This window comes from Anser brachyrhynchus, assembly GCF_964034855.1.
Source record: "Anser brachyrhynchus genome assembly, chromosome: 4".
Taxonomy (NCBI): Eukaryota; Metazoa; Chordata; class Aves; order Anseriformes; family Anatidae; genus Anser; species Anser brachyrhynchus.
Genome location: NC_137698.1, coordinates 68,302,869 through 68,319,069, shown reverse-complemented (window position 1 = coordinate 68,319,069; position 16,201 = coordinate 68,302,869). Strand labels below are relative to the sequence as shown.

The 16,201-nt window shown below is 39.9% G+C and overlaps 1 protein-coding gene across 8 annotated transcripts in view; it reads right to left on the bottom strand.

Annotated features, from left to right (window-relative positions):
• Positions 1 to 16,201, bottom strand: part of LOC308194034 (uncharacterized protein) — a 35,071-nt gene that overhangs the window by 12,934 nt on the left and 5,936 nt on the right. The window contains exon 2 of one of the 8 annotated variants that reach the window (XR_013950190.1): positions 13,027 to 13,146. The exons of the other annotated variants lie outside the window; for them this stretch is intronic. The gene's annotated coding sequence lies outside the window, so the exon portion shown is untranslated. The remainder of the gene's footprint in view (positions 1 to 13,026; positions 13,147 to 16,201) is intronic. 8 annotated transcript variants of the gene reach the window in all.

Here is a 16,201-nt window from a genome sequence, read left to right as displayed (position 1 = left end):
TAGAAAGTATGTCTACATCTATCTTATGCAGCTCATCCAATATTCCCATTTCCAGTACAATTAAGAGCATTACATGCAGCCCACAAATGGCCCATCTGGCCTCTCCTGCTGTTGTACTAAAGCACCCAAACCACATGAAGAGCTGCCAAGACTGTTCAGGCACATAAGCAGTGGATGGAACTTCCCTAAAGCTCTTCCTGATGGACAGTGACCCTGAGCTTGAGAGCAGTTTGGGTGGCAAGATGTGTAAACCTCATGCCTCTAGCTGAAATCTGAGTGCTAAACAAAAGAGTACAGGGTTCAAGATCCACTTCGTTGGGCTCACAGGTGTAAATTACACCTCATGGTAAAAAATACTTAATGAAGGGAAAAAGCTTGTCTCACTTGAAGCTTGTATCACTCCTAGTGTAAAAAGATGCTCTAGGAGCCAAGGAAATAGACCTCTTCTAGGAATGCATTGAGCCAGAGCCCCTCTTTTTGCCCTGTAGCAGTGTTCAGCCCCACAGCTGTGAGAGGGTGGATGTCATTTGACGTGGCTACAGTGTCACCACAGTGGATTTTCTGTTGCTGAGAGATTCTGCTGTAGCAGATGTTGCTAGGAGCTGCTGTGGACCCCGAGCTGGAATTGGACAACAGCGAGATACAGCATGTACTTTCCATTACTCAAAGGCTTAGTGCAGCTATATATTATAATGGGTTTTCATGCTTGCACTTTCCTCTCTCATCTTTAAACGATTCTGCAGTAGGGAGGAAGTCTATTTGAGACTTCATTAGGTGGTGACCCAGTTCATGACTCGAAGGCGAAACCTCTTCCGGCTGAAATGCCATCTCTTGCTGAGTGTACAGCCGCTGCTGGGCTTTCACCCCACAGGCTGGCAAATAACAAGAAGAGGGGTCTGCTACACAACGGTGACTATTCTGTCAAAATACAGATAACACACTTACATGCTCAACTGACCATTTTTCTGTTTCCTCCCTCCTCTCCTTCACTTCGTAAAAAATGATCCTTTTAAATTCTTTTGTCCATTTAGGAAGAATATTTCCCTCACTCGAGAAACTAGTTTGGCCAAACTGATGGTTCTTCTCAAGATTTTCCTTCGCTTGTTTTGAAGTTTGAAAGAGCAAAAATGACTCACGTAGGTGAAACTCTGCACAGCCGCACATGCAGGCAGGTATGGGTGACCTTTAGCTTCGCTGTTGCTGGCTGGATCACACTGCTGTGCCTGAGCTGAGCTGATTCAGATGTTGCTCTCCCTCTCTCTCTCCTTCCCCCCTCCGCACTCCTTGCAAATCCCAGTAGTGGCAGCGAAAAGACAGATGATGCCAAAGCTACTAGAGGCCTGGAAATAATTATTTTGTTAGCCTGAAGTGCACAGCTTCATATTCCCTAGGGTGGAAATATCCTGATACCTGATAGCTTATATTATAGAATATTGTATGTTATAGGAATTATCCTATTATTACTATATCTAATATTATAGGAACTGTCCTGTTATTATAATTATTAAATTATGTATAATGTCCTATTATATAAGATTATAATAAGCACATTATATAGCATATCCTGTCCTATAACACTGGATCCCATCCGACTTCAAGAATGCCGTCTCCTTGAGTCCTCATTTCTTCCTCCTGGATCCCCTGTACTGTGGGACCTCTGCACCCTGCTGTACCCTGGGGCCATATGTGGTCCTTTCTGGCAGCTTCCATGTGTGCATTTTCCCACTGAATTCACAGTACCTTGGAGTTGGGAGAGGCTTTCCCCCAGACAGCATTCTCTGAGAAATGCTGAGTCAAGAGGAATGAAACTATTCAAGCATTTGGATTAAATTTAGCAGTTACTTCCAGATCAAGGGAAAAAAAAAGAAAAAAAAAACCACACCTCAAATACTATCTCAACTTTTATCTTCAAAATGCTAAAATATAGCTTTCTTAAGGAGTAGTAATATTTTTTTCTCCATAATAAAAGAAAAAAATGATAGGTAAAATAAAAATTTGGTTTCCACCTAAGATATTTTTTCGAACTTTAAGAAAAATATCCAAATTTTAGTTTGAAATCATTTATGCTCCCCATTCTTTTTTTTTTTAATTTGGCCATAGAATCAAAAAATATATATTTTTCTCCTCCTATTGTTCTGTGCAGGAGACTTTCCCCCTTAGCTCAAAATCTAAATCACATTCATGTATTGATAGGCAAAATAAATAAATAAACAAACAAATCTAAAACTAGCTCACTGTGGGCTGAGAGGAACAGAATTTTCTATTTGTTCACTTGAAGAAGGTGGAGTAATAAAGTTACTTGAAAGCCTAAAGACAAATTAATGTTTTTTAAAGTTAAACACTTTCTCAGTTTCTATTTAATTACTTTAGAAAAAGCAGGGTAGTACTAAAATATTGGTGTATAACAAAACTGTTTCAATATTTCTTTTACAAAGTGGTTGAATTCTCCTAGTCAGCAGAAGTCATTTAAGTAAAGAGTATTGCTAGTTGCCAGGCATGTAAACACAGAAGGTATGGTTAACACCTCAGCAAATAGCATAGAAAAATACTTACAAGCCAAATTAATTCCTTAGGCTGTTTTTCAGTAAATAAATAAATAATATAATATAATGCATGAAGGGTCACAGCAAAGCACTGCCACCTCTGGAAGCTCAGAGCAGGGGCAGGTAGCCCTCACTGTCCTTCCAGGGGCTCTTTCTAGAACGGTCAGAGGGAGATGCTCCAAAAGAGCCTCTGTTTCTCACATTCACCCTCAGTCTGTGCAGTATGAGAGGACCTCATAGCCTGTAACCTGCCCAGTGCCCTCACAGGGTTGGAAAGAGTTCTTACATCCTCTCTTTACAGAGGAATTAAGATGATGGATAAGGCACAGGCTGCTGGGCAAGGGTAGCTGCACCCTGCATATAACAAAGGAGGAAATATTTCAGGAAAACCCTCTTTTATGTCCTTCCCCTCTGGTTGGGATGAGTCTCTTTTGAGAATGTTTCTCCTAGCACAACACTTCAGTGTGAACTTTCAAAAGCACCAAAGGAAATTAACACTCAAATGACCACAACTTTTTGTTGCATTTTTGTCTCTAAAGGTTCTGGGGGCTTTGGAAAACTGAAGCAGTAAGAGAAAGCAAGGACTCTCTCACATCAGTGTACAGTCTGTTCCTAAAATTTTTAAGTGTTTAAGCACTTATGCATCTAGATTCTTGCCGGTAACATAAGAGTTACTACATACATTTGTAATGCCATCTGAGAACTCTCTCAGGAAGGAAGGCAAAGAAATTTTCTGATACCATTAAAAGAGTTCACACATCCATTTGCAATGGTGAGAGAGGGTTTTTGCTAGGGGTACTGCTTTTTAAAAGTGTGTGTATGGGGGGAGTTTTACAAAGAACAGGCAAGAGGAGGGATGGACAGAAAAGGAGGAAGGAAAATTACAGAGATCATTTCTCCCAAATGACCACTTGTCAGAAAGCTCAAGCAGGGATGTTTATCTCTGTAGGCTAGATCAAATGAATAAATGACATCCTTCTGGGACTTCAGCCATACAACCCAAATGTAACTGTTATACCCAATCATTCTCCATACATTGGTTTGACAATTTAATTTCTAATAGTAAAAATCAAGCAAAGATGTTTACCTGCTCTCCTCCAAAACAAGTTTCATAGCTGAAGTTTTCCCTGCATGCATTATCCCTACATTTACTTCCTGATGATCCATTATTCTCAACTACTGACTTCCCTAGATTTCTCGCTGAGATAAAGTGAACTCCTCCAGTAGCATGTCAAATGGGATCTCAGCAAACTGCAAATTAGACTATGCACGGCAGGAGATGAACATCTAAAAGCTACTTCAGTGCTCAGTATTGATTCCAGAGCCCAAACCTTTCCTCCACGGTCAGCACACTTCTATATGCAGAGGCACAAACACTAATATCAGGCAGTAACAGCTCTCTGCATTATGTTTTGAAATTAAAAGAGTATTTTGTGAGCCTACATCTTATTTTTGTCATTATTCTAGTTTGTTTCCATTCAAAGCTTCCCAAATAGAGTCCATTTTTCTAGAAAGCAATTTGAGACTAAAATAAATAAATAAATAAATTAATTAAAATTCAAAGTCAAGGAAATTGAAATGTATTTTGGATGACACTTTCAATATTCAAATACTCTACTGAGGAATGCAAAATTGTGATACCCAAAGCACCTGTAACTCAAGCAAAGCAGCTGTTCGTAAGTCCCCTTGCACTGAGTTAATATTTAGATTTATTACAGAAAATTTGTAGTTTGTGCCTTCCTTTTATTGACTTTAATAGTAGGTCTAAGCCAGTGCCCTTGAAGATTTCATCCACCGCATCTCTTAAGATAAATATCACAGCACAGAGGCATGGAGGGTACACAGTATCTAAACATATTTACAGCCCACAGAGTACAGCAGGGAAAGCTCTGTTGGATCTGGACTCTGGTTGTAAACTGTAAGTTTCCAGCCCAAAAGCAGAAGAACTACCCTGCAAGACTAGCACATCTCAGCCGCTTTGAGGACCAGGGAAAGGACATGCCCAAGGTACCTCCCTGGTGTGCCAGCTGCTGGATTTTGGACAGGTCCCTGCAGAGTGCTGCATGAGGGTACGGCATGAAAGGATGCTTAATCTCATCTAACCTCAAGGTATTAGGGGAAAAAAAGAAAGATGATAGCATTTGCTTTCCCATGTCTTGATGGACAACTTGTTTAAAGAAAGGAAATTAATTTGATTTCTCCACTGTGAACCCCTTGATCCCTCAGACTAACAGAGGGAATGTTTTGTTCCCAAATAAAGCTGGATTTTGATCAAATGCAGTGCCTAACCAAATAGGAGTATACATGCTTTCCCCCAGTTGCTCCCTGGTGTTCTGGGAAAAGCACATCACCTCAGGTGGCTGGGGCTCCAAGAGGAGCAGCAAGGAGTGGTTGGGCTGTGTCTGGCTCAAAGGCAAGGTGAATAAACTTCAAGTGCCCATATTTACCAATAGCTGCACAACTCTATCCACTGCATTTTCAGGATAGTCTTGGCTGCTGTGGCAGCAGTGCCTTGTTCTTCCAGTACAGCCCTTTCAACCTGACCTGGGCAGCAAACAAAATTCCTTTCCCCATCAGTGTGGTTGGTGGTGCTGAACATGTTTCTGGCCATGCAGCCAGTAAGGACAGACTGCACTCTCATGTAGGTCACAGCCTAATTTCTGCCACCCTTCTATGCTACATTTCACTACTCAAATGTTTGGAGCAAACCACATTTTGCAGATCTGCCTGGATAGCCCTGAAGCCTAGAAGCTAAAAAAGCCCCTAGGACTAAATGTGGTTCTTACTATCTTCCCAACTATATTGCATAAAATCAACACTCAAAACACAGAAACAAAGACATACACACACAAAAAATGTTTGTTTCAGAGAACTTCTGCATTTCTCCATTCTTCTAATTCACTTTCAGACATGTTTCCATTTCACTTCCAATCTTTTACTGTTATTTTCTTCCTAATATGTTATGGTTTCAAGTAATCAGAAATATCATCTATTTTCTCAGGTTCTGTTTGTGAACACTACATACCAGCTTGAACTACACATTTGCAGTTTGCACACTGGTAATACTGTAGTTGTCCCTCACAAGGTCACCATAGAAATATAATTTTCTCAAAATAAATTTCCTCAAATATCTTTCTGAGAAAAGCCAAGAACATTTTGCATGTTGAAAAAAACATCATATTTTTAGTTTGCTTCATGTTTGTGTGAAAATTGGGAATCTTGACCAGCTGTCGTTGAAAATAGCATCAATTCCTGTTAAGACAAAGCCAGCGGAATTGCCCTGGTACATGATTTTCCACAAGTTTAAGAGCAATTATACCAAACACATCCAGATTTCATGAAGTTACGTTATTTTCAGTAATGACAGAATTCATTAAAATAATTATTAATTTTGATTTGCATTTACTCCGTAATAATTTGGGAATGTAAGAGTAAAATTTCCAGGATGACACCACTAGAGGGACTTGTGAAATGGATGAGAAACCGCCTGGAAGGGTATTCTCAACTAGGAGGGCTGCCCAGGGAGCCAAAACACATTCCCCTGGATTTTCTTTAAGGAAAAAACAACAACACTTTGTTGTTAACTGTAACACATCAAGGCAATAAATCAAGTCAGTATAAAGGGCCTGTGACAGTGGAGAAAGCATCCCTGAGCTGCGTGCTAGGAACAAGTGGATTTCATCTTCATCCCACCACCTGTCATCCCAAGGAAAAAAATCTTATCCCATCTTTCCAAGTGTAATGTAATAGCTTATCCAGCAGGCAAGGTTGGTGCTAGTGCTAATAAGTTCCCCGTGTCATTCTGCCCAATATTTGGAATCAATGAGTTGTGCTCCAGCCCGTGATGGACATGGTCACAGAAATTTTCCACCCACTATCTAACGTAAGATGCCACTGGGCAGAAAAGCTATGTTACTTAATACCAGTCCCCTGAACTGGCACAACGCTCTGCTGGCCATGACTCCTTAACACCAAAGTACCCTCCCAAGTCATTATGGAAGCAATAACTTTCATTCTGCATATTCTGTCTCATTGCATTTGGCAGGCAGAACTTGGTGCTGTAGAAAAGAGTCAACTCATTATACTAGGAAAACAATTGCTGAGCAGCAACACACATTTTCTCAGTTAAATTATTATCGTATAGCCTTATTTTACAGCTAGGCTAGACAAAGCACCAGAGAATGTGCAATAGGGAAGAATACCCAGCTGACAGTATTAAAAACAAATTTTCTTCAGATGTGTTTTATCTGCAGAAATTTTCATAAGCTTGTTGGGAATCTTAATATTTGAGGTGGAAAAGGCCCAGAAGTCTGGCAGCTCTGCATAATGCACTTACTTAAAAAAACAGTAAGACTATAAGGTCCTTCGAGATACTGACTGAATGCTTTATGAATTCTAAAACATGTACGTTTTGATTTGGTATGTTCTTTTAGAATTTCTTTTAAACATTTTCATGGAGTAAATTGCACAATAATTATTTTAATTGCAGCTGAAATTATTGAAAGCTGAAATTTTAACAACCCTTAAAATTATTCACATTTTTAACAGAACTGTTTTTTTGCTTTTCACAGGATCTCAAACACAGACATAAAATACTGTTGTACATCTTAATTCACTAAGCTCCAATGAAAAAAAGAGACCCAATTTGTAAAAATAAATTAGTAAAAATAGATGTTTGACAAGTCCCTGGCAATGTTAAAAAAAAAAAAATCTTGTTTAAGAACCAGATTCTTCATGTAGTAGTTGGATGAGAGAGAGCAGATGTGAGATCAAATGAGGGAGGGACAGATGGGATGGAAGGAGAAAGGTTTTCTCCATGAGGACAGACCAGACAGAGCCGTGACTTGTTTCAGTTAAGTTAGTGAGAAAACATGGGCATGGTTATATGCAGTACAAAGGCTTTGGGTCTAGAGGCTTTGTTTCAGGGGTTTCTACAGCATTTAGCATGTGTTTGGCACTAGTATAGTACTGTTATTAGCCTGTAGACCTATTTGACACTATCTGACAGCGTGAGAAGAGCTGTCAGAATAATGCATTTTCAAAAATGTCTTAGTTGGTTCAACTTAAAGAAATGCAGCCCTTTTCCCTGGGAGATTTTGATGAAGTTTCCCATGGACAGAAGTCCAAGGAAATAGATTTGTCCTTAGTATGGTGTGGATGACTTCAGAGGGCTGCCATTCCCCCTATAGCAGCTTGAGGCAGCCAGCTACACAAACTCAGAAGTACACTAGATAGTGAAACCAGCGTAGAGTTTGCAGAAGCAGATACTGAGAATTCTCGAGCTCTGCAAAATATTAATAGTTGAGATTTTTTTTCCAGTGAAATGTGGAAGCAATTAGGACACTAAACATGACAACTGCAAGCTGTTCAAGTTTTTGCAATCATACAGAAAGGCAGCAATGACAATTGCATGGCACATGCTTGCTTTTGTCTGAGGTCAAATGCTATTTCAGTTCATTTGAGACGTTGTTTTAATCCAATGAAAGCTGCACGGGCTTTGCTGTTGACTAGGCCATTCTGTGACAGTACCCTACTGTGAAAGTAGGGGCATTTGTCTTTTGATCTGCACAAATCCAGCCTACAAGTGGTGAATAGGCATAACAGTAATCCCCACTCTGGGAAAAGGTTTTTGGACTTCAGATTTAACTGTAAATGTGACCAGCCCTAACTCCATCACCAGAATTGACACCAAATGGAAAGGCATCACCTGCATCTGGATTCTGTATAGGTAGAAGAATGTAACAGTAGAAGTGTAAAGAAGAATGTAACAAAACCCAGATGCCAGAGGAGGGTCAGTTCAGACCTAGTTTGTGCCTATTGTTTTCTATTAGCAGAACTGAACTTATTTGGGTTAGATCAGAGAATCATCCGTTAGTGACTAATGAGCAACATCTATCAAGAAATGCAAAAACAATATGTCTGTAGTATGGCTCAGATCACCATGCTGTTATTCTGGATTTCTATGCTGATTGTAAAAGTGGTCTGCATCATCCTGTTAAAAACACTTCAGCTATAGATGTAGAAACTATAGACACTCATATTTGTCTCTGCAGATCTTGGTTTTGTCCTTGAGATACATAAATCATATGACTGTATATTGTGCTCACAAGGGAAAATACTCATGGCACTCCACCAACAAAAAAAATAACTAGGTTGAGAGTACCACCAAGTCAAAATAATATATCTTTGTTCCAAATATGAAGACTGGTAAACAAAAGCCATTGTGCTGTTGGAGGGAAAAATTCAGCCAGGGCCCTGTGGGTTGGAGGAGCAATTTTAAAGAAATTGGTTCTACTCTCTCATCCTCTCTAAAAATACATAAAATTGTTCCTGCTGTTAAATTACCATTTGCTGGTACCTGGCAGACTCCTAATTGATTCGAGAAAACTAATTCAATGCAATGAATTATTTGCAAGTGAAGAATCTGAAATATCTACTTTATTAATATTTTTGATTGAAATATAGTATTTTATTCAGATGTCTCAGATAAGAGCTCGTTATAGTCCAGAAAAGTAACTTGAAGGGTGAATAAAACCTATCCCTGGAGCAAAAGCAGCTCAGCAAGTAGTCACGCCAGGCATGAACTTGGCCCAGGGTAACTCTGCTTATTTCACTGGCACTGCAACAGCTTAAACTTATCCAGACAATTCAGAGTTATTCCCAGCTGGGGGAAAGAAAGAAAATCAGAAAATCCAGTCATGGTTTGGAAGCAGCTCTTTTTTTTTTTTTTCCTGCTAAACTAGCTTGACCTTTCCTAGGAAAATTCAGAATTTGCCAGTTAGCAAAGTTTCAATCAGACCTCCACCACCTACCTCTGCGTGAATTGATGTTCAGCTTCCTCCCCTCCTGAGACTGACCTTCCCCACCACAGTCTGCTTCTGCTGGCAGAGACCATATCGTGCCCTCCCTCACACCTCCCACAGTTTTGTCCAGCTGAGGACAACACCTCAGCACCAACAGCCCTACCTACCCATCCACTTCACAGAGGAAGGAAATGGGCACCTTTTCCCCCCAGCAAAAAGCCCTTTAAAAGAAAAGTAGGAACTATTTTTTTTTGTGAGAATCCTGTTTTTCAGTACTTGCAGTTTCTTCTGCTCGTAGCCCATGCTGATGGTCACACGTAAGACTGCCTGGCTCATAATACAGCATAAGGAAACTTGCTCATGGCTCTTTGTAAGAAAACTCTTCAAAACAGAGCAGTTTCCCTAAATTCTACATTGGCTTCTCCAGGAACACATCCCTCTAACCAGGCACTGTCATCTTTGACCTGCATGGTACAAAGGTTTTCCAGAGCATTTTTAAGATGTAAGGCACTTCAAAGAATACCTGCACCCTTCCAAACACCTCAGTTCCCAAAGAATTGTGCTTGCAGAGTCTGTAAAGCCACCCTGATGTGGGGTTTACTATAAGACAAGATCAAGCACAAGATGTTCAGTCTAGCAAAATACAAGACAAGAATTTATTATGAAATGGTGAAGACCTACAGAGATAAAGAAAAAGTCAGATTCTCAAAGTCCTGCTCAATGACCTACACCACCCAGTTCTCCTGAAGGAGAAGTCCCTGCAAACTCTGGACTTTGCTGTATAGGACTGTGCCTTCACATCAGTCACCACCCTTTGTTTGCATCCTTATTTGGTCAAGATGCAAACAGATGCTCCAAGCTGATCCTGAAACCTGCTATAATATTTTTCTCTTGCTTGATATATCCTTGAATATATATAACCACAGCTATGAACATGGAAATGAGATGCATTCTGCTCCCCTTTTCTTTCATAATCAAGAATTATGGTTTCACTTAAATTTTTGAGTTAACTATAGCATGAAGATTCCTCGCTCCTCATTAATTTTCTCTTTTCTTAACTTGACTTCATTTTTTATCATATTTTTTCACAAGGCATTTCATTCTAGCCTTTTCCCACCTGTTGTAATACATTAAATATAATGTATCTTGAGAAACAAGGACTAAGAGAAGACTTACTAATGCAAAAGACTCCAGGTTGTCCCTAGCATTTCAGATCTCAGGCATCATATAGTGACAAAAGAAATGATAAAATTGAGGATGGGGTGACTGGACTGAGTCACACTATCCCCGCACCATGTGGATTGTAAGGCTCACATACTTTATTTTGTATTTATACCCCTTAGTAGTGACTCATGCAGCAATAAAACCCTATGCTGACTGAAGCCCTCACTACCAACAGTCTCAGCATCATCCTGTCTAACCTGAGGCAAGTGTGACACAAGCCTCACACAGCAAGAGCTGAAAATATTAACCTCCAGCTCCAAAAATCAGTGGGATTTTATATCCTGAGCTAAATATGCTACAGTCTCTGGAGGGTCTCTTTCTGTTTCTTATCTGCATCTTACAGACACTTCCTGGGTGAGGTGGGGGGCAACACAGCTTTTTGTTTAGTGATTGAATCTGTTTTTATTTCCTGATTAAGCAATTTCCTATTTCGTCTACAAGCACAAGAGAGATTTTGAAATAGAGTCTAATGACAGGTAATTCTCAGTTCAACTGCTAGAAATTCAACAGCATTGAGAAGTTTCAGTTGATATGAGATACAGATTCATTTTGTCCCTCTAACACTCCTTTTGGACAGCAACCTAGACACAAAACGGATATAAAACACTGAAATTCAGACTCGGTATTATTCAATACTTACATCATATAGGCATGAGTTATAGCACACAAAGTTGAATGGTCAGGCCCAGTGATACCATATTTTCTTTATCCAAGACTATAGTTTCACAGGACAATGGTTTGGATAAGAAAGCCAATGTGAATAGCTTTTGCTGGAGTTTTCCCCATGGGAGTCTCTGCTCAAGCTGCCGTGTCCCTCCTTGTTTGTGATCAGCACGACCAGACCCAATCGCACTGTCAGCTGGATCATTTTGACCACTTATCTTGGCCAAGCCAACACACTGAGAAATCACACTCAACCACAATCAGATGAAACAGAATAGTCTGTACTAGAAAAAGCAGTCAACATATGACTATCTACATCAAGACAGAGATATATTTTAGCAGGAAATGTCTAAGCTGGACATAACATTAGCCCTCAGTGATGACTTTCACTAAATTTTGTGGTTATCCTGGCAGCCTAGAAACCATGGCATGGCCAGGATGATGTCTCCCTCATCATGACTTACATGGGTTGTGAGAATAGAGCACACTGAGGAAAATATTCCTATATCCTGGAGAAAAATCTAAGATAGATAAACTAGCCTCAATGGAAAATATTCAGTCATCCTTAACATCGCAATTCTTTTATTTAAGAGAAAGCAAATCTTGTGGCTTTAGCGGGGGGTTAAGAAATACTGGTTTGCTTTTTGAAGATTATTTTCTTTAGTTTTGCTTAGGGTATTTCTTTATATTTTCAGAAAGCCTAAACACTCAGCACCAAGAATTTCTACTGCTTATAGGGGATCCAGTTCATAGTCTCTCTGTGATTATTATGAGTTTTCATATCAGTGCCTCGGCATTCCCATTACATACCTATCCAATAAGCTTTAGATTTCTTCATTTTATCTGCCCCCCCCCCCCCCCAAACAAAAAAAAGGTAATATATGAGATTTTTTGCCAATGACTCAAACTTTTCCACTGGCAAGAAGAAAGCAGGACAATTTTGAGCTCTCTAGCTCATAGTCTGTTTGTCGTAGGTACATGGCACAAAAAGCACCGGTTATGCAGACACCTGGTCTCATACTGCCACAGCCTAGTGAGCAGAGGAGCCAGCTGCAGAACACCTGCCACCCAGCTGTAGCGCCGCACAGTATGGATGGGTATAGACACAATGTCTGTGCAGAAAGATCAGGTTCGATGTGGTCCCAGGGTAAGGTCTCACTCATTTATAAAGAGCTGAATAGAAACAGATCAATAAATCGGTAAGTACTAGCTGCACACAAATAAGCACTTTATAGCTTTCAAAATTTTGTGTACTTTTGCTGATCGTATGATTATGACATGAGTAAGATTAAATTATAGTATCTCTACTTGCCTGTTGGTGCTGAAATCCAACTGAAATTCTAATTTAACTAATATAGTGCAGGCATAGAAAAAAAGTCACATGATTCTGTCAAGCTGGAATAGATGAATATTACAGTGCTCTGTGTGGCTCAGTGTCACAGCCTGTGGTACATTTACATGGGGCACAGCCTAGCAGGCCGTGAGGCCTGAGAAATTTGTGGTTTTATCTCAAAGGAAAAGTGATATTCACATTCAGTTCTTACTAATTTCTAGAGGTTTTCCTCCATGTTTTTAGTTCATGACGCTGCATTCAGTCGTACCAAAAAATTCTGTTAAAGCACAGATTTTTGTGGGAGCACTGAGCGCTGCCTTCTGCACTGATGCATCAGTCTGATTCAGGGTGCAGTTCATTCCCCTCATCTGCCTTTTTGTGAAAGGCAGCGGAAGCCAATGTCACAAAAAATAGGAGCATGAGTCTTACAGGTGTTTGAGAAAAACATGGAAGATCTTACAGCATTATATTAGAGATGCCAAACTGCAGTCCTTGAGGTAAGGTCTTCTAGTCAAACGAAAAGCTTTTCCACTACAGCTGAGATGAACGGACACTAGTGGGAATAGCTGGCTGCATGGGGCTGTTAAATGGAAGACAGTAATGAAGGCTTTATATTCAATATGGAATAAGAACTAAAGAAATAAATTTTTGTCTTCGATCCATTTAGTAATATCTCTATATTAGAAGGTGGAAAGAGAAAAAAGCTTACCTTGGGACATGGAGCAGAAGCCATAAAGGTTTAAAAACCTATCAGTAATCAGATACTTCTCACAGATATGAGGTTCAAAAAGAGAAAAATTTCCATAGTCAAGAGCTGCCCATGGTCTTTGTCCATTCACAGATCCAGATCCCAGCAGACCATGCCATTTAGAAGAACAATAAATTCTTTTATTTCCCAGAAAGTGCTGAGATAGGACTATTTCCAAGACAGGAAACCTCTGACAAATTTGCAGTCTTTGTCAGGCATAAGGCAGTAACCTTGTATTACCTGTGGATTAAAGACTTTCTTTGAGAGAGAAACTTCCCCCTCTGATTTTAATTACTTGCATCATCCTATCTTATTTACTTACATCACAAAAAGTTCCATTCATAGCCAGCACACACAGGTAGTTGATGCCCCCCAAATGCTGCAGCATACATGGGCAGGAGGACAGAGGAAAAAATTAGCATTGTTCTCAGTTTGTAAGTGAAAACCTGAGATGGGAAAAAGGATGAAATACCTGCATCCATGGCAGAAGAGTTCTACTATAAAAATATCTCTTCAGTTTTCCACCACAATCATGCAGCTAAACTGCACACCTTATGTTGCCTTGTATTTGGACAAGGCTCAAATATTATCCGGGAATTGGAGTATGCAGTACTCTTCCAATCATCCTATCACACAGCTTGCAGTTTAATTCAGCAGGATCCTCAGGATTTTTGAGGTTCCATTACCCATTTCAACTCTGACAACCTGATTTTAGCAGCTGTCTGTTGCTGATTTCCCACATATTATCTTTCCAGACGATTGCAGGTACCTGCAATGAATACAGTGCGCACACACACGAATAAATAAAAATCTTGCGATCAGCAGCTGTTCATCCTGAATGCACATAGGAGAGGTCTAAGCAGACAGCCATATTCTATAATACGGAAGAGTTTCATTTGGCTTTAGTAAGACAGAGCTGTGTTTTAAAGTGAGGAAAGAGGGCTGGCCAGGGAGAGCTTCTCTGAAAAATATTCACTTCAGAAAGGCAATTACTTGAGTAGGTCAAGTTTTTCATCAGGCTTTGAACCTGGCAATATTCTGGGAGACTTTTTAAGAATATTTCCCTTCAGTCAACCAAAAACCTGTTCTTGCAATCAGCAGAGAAATCTACATTCCTGCTAGTTGGCACCAAATAAGAAGCACAGAGTTGTTGAAGCACAGAGTTATTTTCACTAGTGCTAGCAGGCTGAATTTCCCCAGCTCTCCCAAAACTCTCCCTGGCACTTCAGGGATGCCAGGGACTGGATTTATGCTGACTCCATGTAACTGGATGGATGGAAGAGGTCGCTTCCAATCTTTTAAAAATTATTATTTCAGACTTAAGTAAGAAATGAATGTAAAGGGCAAGTAAAGAGCGAACCAAGAGAAAACAATTTTCTTTACAGAAATATCACTGGTCACCTGTCTAGGTCAAAATGCTTGAAGTAAATAGTCAAATATTAGGAAGGCAGACATATTCTTGCCACAGAGGGTTGGACACATTGACAAAAGTGCTTCACAGAATTATCCCATGTGAATAGAGTGCATTAAATGTGACATGCAAGCCTGTAAGCCACCCTCTAATTATTAGGTACAAGGAACTGACACTACATGTTTTTTACCTAATGTCTACAGATTGCTGATTTTCACACCTTCCACTGCAGTAGCTGATACTGACCTCCATCTAACTGATAAATGAGATAGTCCTTAGGTTCATTCTTCTGTGCAATTCCTATGCAAAGCAGAACATTATTTAGCAAAGGTAAGTTGGAATAAAAGCCAGGGAATAACAACTACAATCCAGGAAATGTTGAGATTTATTTACACCAGGAAAAAAAGTTTAAATTCAGCAGATACTATGGCTCATCATTCTTTTCATATAAAGATTTATTTTGTTTCTGGGTGGAAATCCACAGTTAAAAGTGTAAGTCAGAAATTTAAACCATGCCTCTTGTGACATTAAACTACTTCTCCCACTTACCATTGTAGGATTGCATAGGAAGGAATTGTATAGTCCCAGGCAGGAGGTAGGGTTGATGGAGACATTGTGTAGGAGATTAATGGGACCCTAGCTCATCTGACACTTCCTGTAACTGCTCATTCTGAAGGGTTTAAGTAAGGTAATACATTTGGATTACCTAATTTTGAAATCCACTTTAGTCAGTCACTAGTAACTATGCATGTCACAATTGTATTGGGCCTGTGACAACATAATCCTTAAGGCTAAGAAGTTACAGGAATTACCGTTGGTTGTCTAGCCAGCGGTAAACAGACAACTGGATGGGCTGAAGAATAGTGCAGAAAGCTTTAACCTTTGTTTAAAAAAGGAGCACCAACTGCAATAGGAAAAGGACTGACTGCCTGGGCAGTTTCTGAAAGACTTGCAAAAAGTTAAGAATGTCGTTGAGGAACATGCCTACAGAAGACCTACCAGAAAAGGCCTATGGACATTGTCACTTTCATATACCGGCTGACGTTGCGTCAGACCTCTACACCTATCTGTTGCTGAAAAGCTTCTCAGCATCTTCACAGGCATCAATGCACTGCATATTGTGGAAAGTCGGGAACTACAGGGAAACGGTGAATTTTCCAGCATTTGTTGTTGCGCCCCACACCAACTAGATGCTGTTTACAAGTGCAGTGCTGCAAATCCTGATAAAACACCAAGTAACATAGCAGTCTTCTCTGGCTGCAGTTAAACAGGCTCCCAGGAAGGTGCTTGGACAGTGAAAGCAAATGAACAGAAAAAGCAAATGGAAGTTTTGTTACAGAACAGAACCTTTTGCTTTCAAGTGCAAAAAGGAGTGCTGTAGCCCTTGTGAGAGCTTAAACCAGTGTATTTGTAGGGGGAACAGATAATGGTAATTTGTTCTTTTTTAATTCCCACAATCTTCACATAGAAAAACAA